This window comes from Lasioglossum baleicum, unplaced genomic scaffold (assembly GCF_051020765.1).
Source record: "Lasioglossum baleicum unplaced genomic scaffold, iyLasBale1 scaffold1283, whole genome shotgun sequence".
Classification (NCBI taxonomy): Eukaryota; Metazoa; Arthropoda; class Insecta; order Hymenoptera; family Halictidae; genus Lasioglossum; species Lasioglossum baleicum.
This window is the reverse complement of record NW_027470342.1, coordinates 27,020-39,459: the sequence shown is the minus strand read 5'-3', so window position 1 is coordinate 39,459 and position 12,440 is coordinate 27,020. Positions and strand designations below refer to the sequence as shown.

General features: G+C 40.2%; 1 pseudogene; it reads left to right on the top strand.

Annotated features, from left to right (window-relative positions):
* Window positions 1–2,492: 2,492 nt before the first annotated feature.
* LOC143220608 (uncharacterized) lies at window positions 2,493–3,138 on the top strand (annotated as a pseudogene).
* Window positions 3,139–12,440: the final 9,302 nt, after the last annotated feature.

Here is a 12,440-nt window from a genome sequence, read left to right as displayed (position 1 = left end):
CTAAGAATTTACTCTGGTTTGACACTCTCTGAATCGCAGGATAGGTGAAGCTATTGAGTTAGACGTTCTACAATCAAAGTAGTTGGTAACACTCACTACCGACTTGACTCTCAGTGTTTATATGTATACTGGAAAATTTGGTGTCGGTCTGCTAAAATGTCTATTAATATATTTCCGAGAACATTAAGCAAGGCACTCGCTACAGCGCGTTGTGTACGCGGAGAATAAGGTATTCCATAAAAAGGATGAAATTATACGAATTGGTAATGTTCTCCGACGGTTTGAGTCCTTACTTTCATATTCATATCGTGAATTAAGGTGTCTATTGCCAACACTCTTCAGCGGATTTTCTCCTGGGTACCTGACTTGGCTCTGGGAGCCACAGGAGTGGCGAAGCCATTGACTTAACTATGCGACTCTCAAAAATGGCAGTAACTTTCTGACACCGTATGACAGTCGATCTTCTTATTTATAGATGAAATTAAGATGCCCGTGACTAAAATGTATACCAATTTGTTCCTTTGAACAGGATAAAATGCACAAGATACAGAGGGATAGACTTCTTGGAAGGTAAGACTGTCGGTAAAAGGATTGTCTTTATACAAATTGTTAACTTTCTACAACGGTATGATACTGTACTTTAATATAATACCTTGAATTAATGTGTTCATTGTCAATACTGTTCAGCGGATTCACTCCAGGAATACCTGGTTTAGCCCTAGGTCTCACAGGACGGATGAAGCTATTGAATTCGCCGTTTGATTCTCATAGAAGGTGCGATCGCTTTCGAAAGGTTTGAATCTCGAATAGCCTCGTCATAGATGAAAATAAGTTTTCCATCCTCTAAAATGTTTACTAATTCCTTTCTGTGAACATTAAGTAAGGCACACGCTACAGCGTGTTTGGTTCTCGGGAGGTAAGGCATTCTGTAAAAAGAATGTCTTTATTTGAATTTTTATTTATCTTTCACGGTGTGCCTCTCTGCATCATTATTCATACAGTGAACTAACGTGTTTATTGCCAGTTCTCTTCAGCGGATTTACTCCCGGAATACCTGGTTTGACTCTCCGAATCAAAAGAAAAGGCAAAACTATTGACTCAGTCGTTCGAGTCTTAAAGTAGGTGGTAATGTTCTCGAACGGTCTGACACGAGATCTTCTAATTGATACATGAAATTAAGGTGCCAGTTACTATAATGTATTCTAATTTGTGTCTCTGATCAGGAAGTTATACCCCCGATAATGCGAGCCGGATAGGTTCCGGGAAGGTACGATGTCTGGTGAAACGTTTGACATTATACAAATTGGTAATGTTCATCAACGGTTTCTCTCTATAATTTAATATTGACAAGATGGAATAGTGTGTCTATGGATAACACTGTACAGCAGATTTACTACCAGAATACCTGGCTTGACTCTCGGAATCGAACGACAGGATAAGCTATAGACTTAGCTGTTCTACTCTCCAAGAAGGTAAGCACGTTTTCGGATTACGTTTGATCCTCGATCATCCTTCTGAAACAGGAAATTAATGTGTCCGTGCTATAAAATGTCTATTAATTTGTTTCCGTGAGGACGAAGCAAAACCCTCGGTACAGCATATTAGGTTATCGGGAGGTAAGGTTTTCGATGAAAGGAATGACTTTATGCGAATGGGTAGTGTTCGCCGACTGTATGACACTCTACATTAATACTCATACAGTGAGCTAACACTATTCCTACCTGCCCCGGTCGAATGACCGTTTTTAAATTTTCAATTGGAATTTCCTACATTCAGCGTAAGTGAATCGCCTTTAAACTTTACGACTATTTCACATATATATGTATGATACATTTTTCAATATTCACATACTTCTTCATTCTTTATATTCTGAGAAATATTTGTAGTCTGTCTTGCCTACCATGACCAGTCCATTGACCCGTAGTACGATTTATACATTTCTGTGGTATTTTCTGTCTAAGACACAATGCCAAAGCTATAAAGGCGTTACAAAGGAATGGTGATGTAGTTGTGGCACGATTTTATCCGAGAAGTGCATTCCAGAGAATGGTTTACGGCGCTTCGAAGTGCTTACAGTTCTCATTGGACTATTGAGTTAGCGTTGTTTATTTGCTTGATTGATATCCGATATGGTCCAGATCTTCGAATGTCCTTACGCCATCTTATCTACTATGACGTATAATCAATAAAATTGTAACTGAAGGAAATGTATATACGTCTTCTCACGAATTCACATCAGTATAGTCCCGCGACATGAACAGAGTCCATCGAAACGTGAAGGTTACAAAGAGCATACTTGGCAGTCGATCATTATTATTTTGTAATATTTTATATCGTATTACGTGTTATAAGTGCAATTTTCAAAATAGTGATCAAGACTAATAATATGTCGCAGTTAGTTTCTCATTTTATCTTTTATTCACCTTTTATTTATTTTTATTTACATTTTCATGTTATAGTATTAATTTTCTCCGTTGCATACTTACCCCAAAATGACCAGACTTTTGAGAGGTGCGAATGTATTATTAGAGAGAATAAATGATATCGATGCAGAATGTTCTGATATAGCAGAGTATTCTGGATATGGACAATGTCAATACGAAAAATTATGATGCACTTGCAACCGACTCGAACACCGATGCGAACGAAGCGAATATTTCGAACGTACGCAGACGACGAAAGAGAAGAAGAATATTAGTTAGTTCCGACAGTGAGAGTGAGGAAGAGGCATACGAAATTGCGATGGCCGGAACTGTTTGGCAGGAAGTAAAAATAGGGTCTGTTCCTGGAAGAACGCCTGGTCAAAACATTTTTAGGGAATCATCAGGCCCGACTGGGTACAGTAAACGTAATATAATGAAAGGCGAAGTTAGGACGGCATTTTCTGTGATAATTGATAGGAATATAATCGAACTTATAAGAAAGTGCACAGAGACAGAGGCATTTAGAGTGTTGGGATATAAATGGGAACTCTCCACTGCAAAGTGATATGCATTTTTTGCAATTATGTATGCACGCGGCGCATATGAGGCTAAGAATATAGATATAGCACTTCTATGGAATAGAAAGTGCGGCCCGCCTTTTTTCACAAATGCTATGTGTAGACATGACTTTACGGTGATTTTGAGATTTATTTGATTTGACGACAGAAATCAACGAAGCCAACAGTTACAAACTGATAAATTCGCTATGATTTCCGATGTTTGGTAAAAGTTTATTGACAACAGTCAAAATTGTTATAAACCAGGTCCATATGTTACTATTGACGAACAATTGTCTCCAACGAAAGGAAGGTATAGATTCACTCAATACATGCCCAATAAACTGGACGAATTTGGTATAAAATTTTGGTTAGCATCCGATGTACGAAGCAAATATGTAATAAATGGCATTCCATATTTGGGAAAAGACGAAAGCAGAGAATCCTCAGTTCCTCTGGGAGAGTGTGTCATTTTGAAATTAGCACAACTGCGTGTAGAATGTGGATAAAATATAACAACAGACAACATTTTTACAAGCCTACCTTTAGCAACAAAACTTTTAGCAGAAAACACTACGATTGTTGGGACAATTAGAGCAAATAGAAAAGAGCTACCAAGATTGGAATAACTGAAAAACGTCGACATGGCACTTTTCTCAACCAAACTCTATCGCTCAAATAATTGTATGTTGACAATTTGCAAAGCCAAACTAGGAAAGTTCTAATTCTCAGTTCAATGCATAACTTCGTACAAGTTGAAGAAAGTGACACCCGAACACCGGAGACAATTCAATTGTACAATAGCATCAAGTTTGGTGTAGATGTGACCGATCAAATGGCCAGAAATTATTAGGTAAAATCTAAATCTCTGAGATGGCTTTTACAAGTATTTTTTAATACCTTGCATTTAGCCGGGATAAATGCATGGGTGTTATATAAAGAAACTACGGGAGGAGAAGTTACAAGTCAAAAATTTCTATTCCAATTGACAGAAGAATTTCCCATCGAATACCAACAAGATCTTGGCAAAGAAAATCAACCAATACGCATCGCAAGTGCAAATACTTGTTCCCGTGAACAGAAAACATGTCAGATAAGGTATTGGAACGATAATGAGACGGTCAAAATCTGTCTAAAATGTAAAAAGTACGTATGCGGAAAATGTACCGTTGAGAATCCCATATGTAAAAAATGCGTCGAAGAAGAATTAAATGTAGATTATGTACTCCTGAATAAAAGAAAATATATTTTTAAACTGGTAAACTGCCTATTGGTCTGCATTCAATATTGAAAAATATAAGTTGTGAAGGACTGATCATTTGACCGGCCTCGGTAGGAGTAGGTATAAGTGATGTGTCGGTAGGAATAGTGTTAAGGTGTCTCTTGCCAATACTGCTCAGCGCATTTACTCCTGGAATACCTGATTTGCCTCTCGGAATCACAGGATGGCTGCAGGTATTGATTTAGATGTGCGACATTCAAAGAAGGAGATAACGTTCTCGAACTGTTTCACACTGGATATTCTAAATCCCACACGAAATTAAGTTGCCCGTTTCTAAAATGCTGACTAACTTGTGTCTCTTATCACGAATTAATACTGTCGATAGTACGGATTAGGTTCTCGGAAGGTAACGTATTCCATAAAGAGAACGATTTTATAACAATTGGTATTGATCGCCCACGGTTTGGCGCTCTACTTTAATACTCAAGCAGTGAACCAATGTGTCAATGGCCAATTTCGTTCAGCAGATTTACTCCAGGAGTACCTCTTTTGCCTCTAGGAATCACAGGATAGGTCAAGATATTGATCAGCCGTTCAATTCTCAAGGAAGATGGGAACGTTCTCGAACGGATAGTCATTCGATCTCCTAATTCACACATGAAATTATAGTGGCCGTCACTAAAATGTGTACTAGTTCGTACATCTGAGCACGGTGTAATACTATCTATACAGCGGGTCAGTTGTTCGGAGTGCAAGGACTTCAGTAGAACGTTTGACTTTATAACTTTGCTTTCATTCTTAAGCGGATTGGCGCACTCCTTTAATATTCATACCGTGCATTATGATGTCTATTTAAAATAGTGCACAGGGCATTTACACCTAGAATAAATGCTTTGACTCTCCCAGTCATGGGATATGTGAAGCTATTGACTTAGCTGTTCGACTCTCAAGAATATGGTATCGTTCTCGAACGGTTTGATACTCAATTCTCGAATTAATTCATGAAATTAAGGTGCCCGTGACAAAAATTGCATAATAATTTGATTCTCTGTACACGAAATACTCTCGATACAGCGGGTTAGGTTTTCGGATGGTGAGGTCTTCGGTGAAGCGTTTGAGGTTATAAACATTGGTAACGCTCTCAAGCAGTTTGACGCTGTACTGTAATAATCATACCGTAAACTAAGGTGTCTATTGCTAATAGAGTACAGTGGATTGACTCTTGGAATACCTGGTTTGACTATCGGAATATCATTATAGGTGAAGCTATTGACAGAGCTGTTCGTATCTCAAAGAAGGTAGGGTCGTCTTCGACCGGTTTAATTCTTGATATTCTAATACAAACATGAAAATAATGTGCTCGTCTCTAAAAGGAATACTCATTCGGCCCACTGAACACGAAGTAATACCCTCTATGTAGCAGGTGCGGCACGCGAAAGGTATGGCCTTCGTTAAAACGTTTGACTTTATACCAATCGGTAACCCTCTCAAACGGTATGACCCTCTTCTTTTATATTCAGACCGTGAATTGCGGTGTGTATTGCCAATACTCTTCAGCGGATTTACTCCCGGAATACCTGATTAGACTCTCGGATTCATAGGATATATTAAGCTAATGATTTAGCCGTTCGAATCCCAAGGAAGGTGGTAACGTTCTCGAAGATTTGACACTCTCTCCCCTAATTCGGGCATGAAATTAAGGTCTCTGTCTGCTGAAACGTCTACTAATTTGTTTCTCTGCACCCGAATTAATACCCACTATGCAGTGTGTTATACTCTCGCTAGGTAAGGTTTCCGGTAAGCAGTATGACGTGATATCAATAGGTAACGGTTTCCAGCGGATTGTCTCTGTACTTTCGTATTCATACAGTCAGTCCAGATGGTTAATGCCAATAATGTTCAGCGCATTTTCTCCTGGAATTCCTGTTTGACTCTCAGAATTACATGATAGGTGAAGCTATTGACATAGCCGTTCGTCTCTCAGGTAAGGTGGGAACGCACTTGAACCCTTCGACACTCGATCTTCTAATTCATACACGAGGACAAGGTGCCCGTCACTGAAATGAATACTAGGTCGTACCTCTGAACACGGTGTTATACTTTCGATAAAGCGGATTAGATTTTCGGGGGGTAAGACATTCCGTAAGTAGTTCACAACCTGCACGTATATGTAGCGCAATACAACGGCTTGACGGCCTGTTTTAATACTCAAACCATGAATTGAGGTGCCTTTTCCAAAACTGTACAGCGGATGTACTCCAGGAATACCTACTTTGGCACTCGGAATAACAGCATAGTCAAACTACTGACTTGGCCGCTCGACTCTTAACGAAGGTGGTAACAATCGCGAACGGTTTGTCTCTCGGTTTAGATATATAAACACGAAAATCTTCTCTACGACTGCAAAAATGCGTATTAATTTGTCTCCGTGTACATTAAGTAAGACACCCGCTACAGCGGGTTCGGTTCTCTTAAGGTAAGGTAATCTTTGAAAGGAATGACTTTCTTGGAATTGGTTATGAAATCCATCGGTTTGACTCCCTGCATTAATATTCATGCTGTTAATTAAGGTGTCACTTGTAATACTTATTACCGGATATACTCCCGTATTACCTGTTGTGACTCTCGGAACCCCGAGATTGGTGTTGCTATTGACTTAGGCGTTTGAACATCAAGCAGGGCTGTAACGATCCGAATTGATCGATACCCGATCTGAAAATTAATACATGAAAATAAGGTGCCCGTCACTAAAATGTATAACAATTTGCTTCTCTGAACATGATGTTATACTCAAGATACAGCGGGTTAGTTTCACGTATGGTAAGGTCTGCGGTACACCGTTTGACTATATACCAACTGGTATGGTCCTCATGCGGTTTCGCGCTCTACTTTAATATTCAAACCGTGATTTGAAGTGGCTATTGTCCATACCATTCAGCGGATTTACACTTGGAATACCTGGTTTGACTCTCGGAATCACAAGACAGGTAATGATTTTGACTTAGCCGTTCGCCCCACAAAGATGGTGGTAACGTTCTCGAAGGTTAGATTCTAGATTACCTAATCACTACATGAGATTAAGGTGCCCGAACGGGAATTGTATTATAATTTGTTTCTCTGTACACGAACTTATACTCTCGATGCAGCAGGTTAAGCTCTCGTAAGGTCAGGCCTTAGGTTCAAAGTTTGACATTATACCAATAGGTAACGTTCTACAAAGAATTGACTCTGCACTCTAATATTTATACCGTGAAATAGCGTGTTTAGTACCCATACTGATCAGCAGTCTTCTCCAGGAATACATGGCTTGACTATCGTATTCACAGGATAAGTGGAGCTATTGACTCAGCACTTCGTCTCACACAGAAGGTGGCAACGATCTCGAATGGCTTGATACTCGATCTTCTAATTCATATATGAAAAAATGTGATCTTCTTCTATAATGACTACAAATCTGTTTCCGTGAACAATATGTATGACACTGACTACATGGTGTTAGTTTCTCTTAATGTAAGGTATTCGGTAAGAAGTTTGACTTTATACGAATAGGTAAATTTCTCCGACAGCTCGACTCTTTACTTTAATATTCATAGCGTGAATTAAAGTGTCTACTGCAAAACTGTTCAGCGGATTTGCTCCTAGAATACCTCAGTCCCCCTTGAAATCGTGTAATAAGTGAAGCGATCGACTTAGCCGTTCCACTCCCAATTAAGGAAGTATCGTTCTCTAACCGTTGGACCCTAGATCATCTAATTCATACATGAAATTAAGGTGCACGTCACTGAAACATATACTTATTCGTCCCACAGAACACGAAGCTATACTTTCGGTACAGCGGTAAGCTTCTGGGCAGATGTAAGTTCGGTTAAAAGTGTGTCTCTATACCTATAGGTTACGTTCTATAAAGGCTTGCCTCTGTTCCTTAACATTTGTGCTGTGAATTGGTGTGTCGAATGCCAATACTGAAAGCCGACTTACTCCCGTATTACCTGATTTGCTCTCGGAATCAGAGGACATGTGAAGCTTTGACTTTACCGCTCGTCTCTCACAGAAGGTGGTAACGTTCTCGAACGGTTTGACACCCTATCTTCTTATTCATAATGAAATTAAGGTCCCCGTCACTGAAATATATTCAAATTTGATCCTCCGAGCACGAAGTAATACCGTCGATACAGCGGATTAGATTCTCGGACGGACCGGACTTCGTAGAAATGATAGACACTATACCAGTAGGTAAAGTTGTACAACATTGTGACTCTGTACTTTAATATTTATAGCTGGAAGTACTGTTTTTAATGCCAATTCTGTACAGCGGATTTACTCCCGGAATACCTGGTTTGACACTCGCAGTGACAGGATTGGTGATGCTGTTGACTTAGGCGTTCATGCAATTAATTAATTTGTTCGTCGCTGAAAAGTATACTCATTCCTTTCTCCGAACACGAAGTTATACTCTTCATACAGCGGGTTTGGTTCCCGGAATGTAGTGGCTTCCGTAACTGTTTACTCTATAAGTACAGGTATTGCTCCCCGACGGTTGGACTCTCTGCTATAGTGTTCACACCTTGAATTAAGGTCGCTATTACCGATACTCTTCAGCGGATTTACTTCCGGAAGACCTGGTTTGAAACTCTGAATCACAGGATAGGTGGGACTCTTGTCATAGGTGTACGAATCCCGAAGACGTTGGTCACGTTTCAAAACGGTTTGACGCGCGATATTCCAGTAAAATGTCTACTAATTTGGTTCGCGAACACGAAGTTCTTCTATTGATACAGCGGACTATGTTCATCAATGTAGGGTAAGCGATAAAGTGTATGACGTTATAGCAATTGGTTATGCTCACCAACGGATTGACTCTCTGCTCTAATATTGAAACCTTGAATGATGGCGTCTATTGGCAAGACTCTGCAGCAGATGTACTCCTGGAATACCTGGTTTGACCCTCCGAATATCTGGATAGGTGAAGGTGTTGACTTAGCCGTGTGTCTCTCACAGACTTATACTCATTACCGGATACCGTACCTTCCGAGATCATAACCAGCTATATCGTGGGTATATGTTTGTGTTCAGAGAAACAAATCAGTAGACATTTTATCAGACGCACACTTTAATTTCATGTATTAATAGAATGATCGATGGTCAAACCGTCCGGGAACGCTACCACCTTCTTTGAGAGTCGAATGCCTATGTCATTAACTTACTGTATCTTGTGATTCCGAGAGTCAGGCCTGGTGTTCCGACAGTAAATCCGTTGAACAGTATTGGTAATATGTACCTCAATTCATGGTGTAATTACTTAAATAGAGCATCAAAGCGTTTGATAACGTTACCAATTTCTATAAAGTCAAACGCTTTACCGATCACCATACCCTCCGAAAAACTAACCCTCTGCACCGAGAGTATAACTTCGTGGACAGAGGAAGAAATTGGTATTCATTTCAGTGACGGGGACATTAACTACATGTATGAATTCGAAGGACAAGGGGTAATCCGCTCTAGAACGTTGCAGCCTTTTGTGAGAGACAGAGTGGCTAAGAGAATAGCTTCATCTCTCCTTTGATTCCGAGAATTGTAGCAGGTATTCCGGGGGTAAATCCGCTGAAGAGTATAGCAAATACACTCGTTCATTCACGCTGTGAAATTAAAGTAGATAGTCAAGCCATAGGAGAACATTACCAATTGGTATGAAGTCATTAAATTTACTCAGTATCTTTCGTTCTGAGAACCCAATCCACTTTAGCGATTGCTTTGCTTCGTTATCACTGGAACAAATTGGTAGACATTTTAGGAGGTAGACACAATATTTCATATATGAATAGGTGGATCGAGGGTCAAAGCGTGCGAGAGTCTTGCCATCTCCTGTGAGAGTCGAACTTCTTTGTCAATAGCTACACCGATCCTGTGAACGCGTAGGTCAAAGCAGGTGTTCCGGGAGTAAATCCGCAGACCGGAATTGGCATTAGACACCTTGATTCACGGTTGCATATTATAGTAGTGTCAACAGTTTGAGAGCGAAACCAATTGATATGAGCTCAAACGTTTTACGAAGGCGTTAACTTCCGCGATCCTTACTCGCTACATCAAGAATATACATCGTTTTCAGAGAAAGAAATTAGTATTAATTTCAGTGTCGTGCACATTAACTTCATGTATGAATTGGAAGAACGAGTGCCAAACAGTTCAAGAACGTTTCCCCCTATTTGAGACTCGAACGGCTAGGTCAACAGCTGCACTTAACCTGTGACTCCGGGAGGCAAACCACGTATCCTGGTGAAAATCCGTTAAACAGTATTGGCAATGGACACCTTAATTCACAGTTTGAATATTAAAGCAGAGTGTCAAACCGTTGTAGGTCGTTACTTTTTAGCACAGAGTGAAACATTCTACCGATATTCCAACCTTCGTAGATGCTAACCCGTCGTATCGAGAGTATAACTTCGTGTTCAACGGAAGCAATGAGTAAAACATGTTTTTGATGGGTACCTTAATTTCATTGTGAACATGAGGAACGAGGGTCAAGCCACTAAAGAACGTTGCCACCTTGTTTCTGAGTCGAACGGCTGCATCAACAGCTTCATCAGTAGTGCGATTCGAAAGTCAATCCTGGTATTCCAGGAGGAAATGCGCTGAAGAGTATTGATAACAGAAACATTAATTCACCGTAGGAATATTACAGTAGAGAGCCAAACCGCTTGAGAACGTTACCAATTGGCATAGCGTCATATACTTTATTGCATACCATACGTTCCGGCATCCTATCCTGCTGAAATGTGGGCATAAATTCATGTTCGGGGAAGCAAATTAGTATGCATTTTAGTGACAAGCACCTTCATTTAATGTATGAATTGGAAGATCGTGTGTCAAACCGTTCCAGAATGATACAATCTTCTTAGAGAATGGCGCAGCTAAGATAATAGCTTCACCTATCCCGTTAATCCGAGAGGTCAATCCAAGTATTCCGGGCGTAAGTCCGCTGAAAACTATTGGCAATAGAAACCTCAATCCGCGGTATGAATATAAAGGTAAAGAGCCAATTGGACGGAGAACATTACCAATTCTCATAAAGTCATCCCTTTTCCCGATACCATACCATCCGAGAACCTAAGCCGCTGTAGCGAGTGTCCTGCTTAATGTGCACGGAAACAAATTAGTACACATTCTAGCGGACGAGCACCGCATTCACTGTATAAATATGAAAATCGATTGTCAAAGCGTTCGAGAACGTTGCTACCTTCTTTGGGAATAGGTCGACTACGTAAATAACTTCACATATCCTATCATTCCGAGCGTCCTATGAGGTACTTCGGGAGAAAATATGCTGTAAAGTAGTGCACTAAACACCTTAGTTTAGGGTACGAATATTACATAATGGGTTAAACCATCGGAGAAATTTTCCTATTCGTATGTAGTCATTCTTCTTCCGAATAGCTTCCCTTCTGTGAATCTATCCCACAGTTTGGAGTGTATAACTTCGTGGTGGGGAAGCAGAAGAGTATACATTTAGAGACGTCAACATAAATGCATGTATGAATTAGGAGATCGAGGTTCAAACCGCTCGAGAGCGTTTCAACTTCTTTGGGAGACGAACGGCTACGTCAACAGCTTCACCTATCCTGCGAGTCCGAGAGTCAGTCCAGGTACTCGTTGTAAGTTCGCTGAACAGTAATGATAATAGACACCTTAATTTAGTGTTTGAATTTAAATACATGGCGTCAAACATTTGATAACGTTACCAATTGCTATTCGTTCAAAAGTTTTACCGAAGACCTTGCCCTCCGAAGGACTAATCCGATGTATCGGGAATATAACTTCGTGTTCAGAGAAAGAAATAAGTTGCCACTTCAGTGACGAGCACCGTCACTTCATGCATGAATTAGGGGATGGCGGCCAAACGGCTCGAGATCTTTGCCGTCTTCTGTGAGGGACGACCGGTTAATTCAATCGCTCCACCTATCCTGCGATTCCGAGACACAAACCAGGTATTCCTGGAGTAAATCCGCCGTACATCATTGGCATTTGACACCCAATTTCTGGCTATGGATATTGAGGTACAAGGTCAAGCAGATGTAGAACATTTCGATTTCGTATATAATCTAACATTCCGAAGGCCTTATCTTCCGTAAAGCTAACCCGCTGTATAGAGAATATAGCTTCGTATTCGGGGAAGCAAACTACTATACATTTCAGCCACGGGTACCTTAATTTCAGGTATGAACTATAAACATCGAGGTTTTA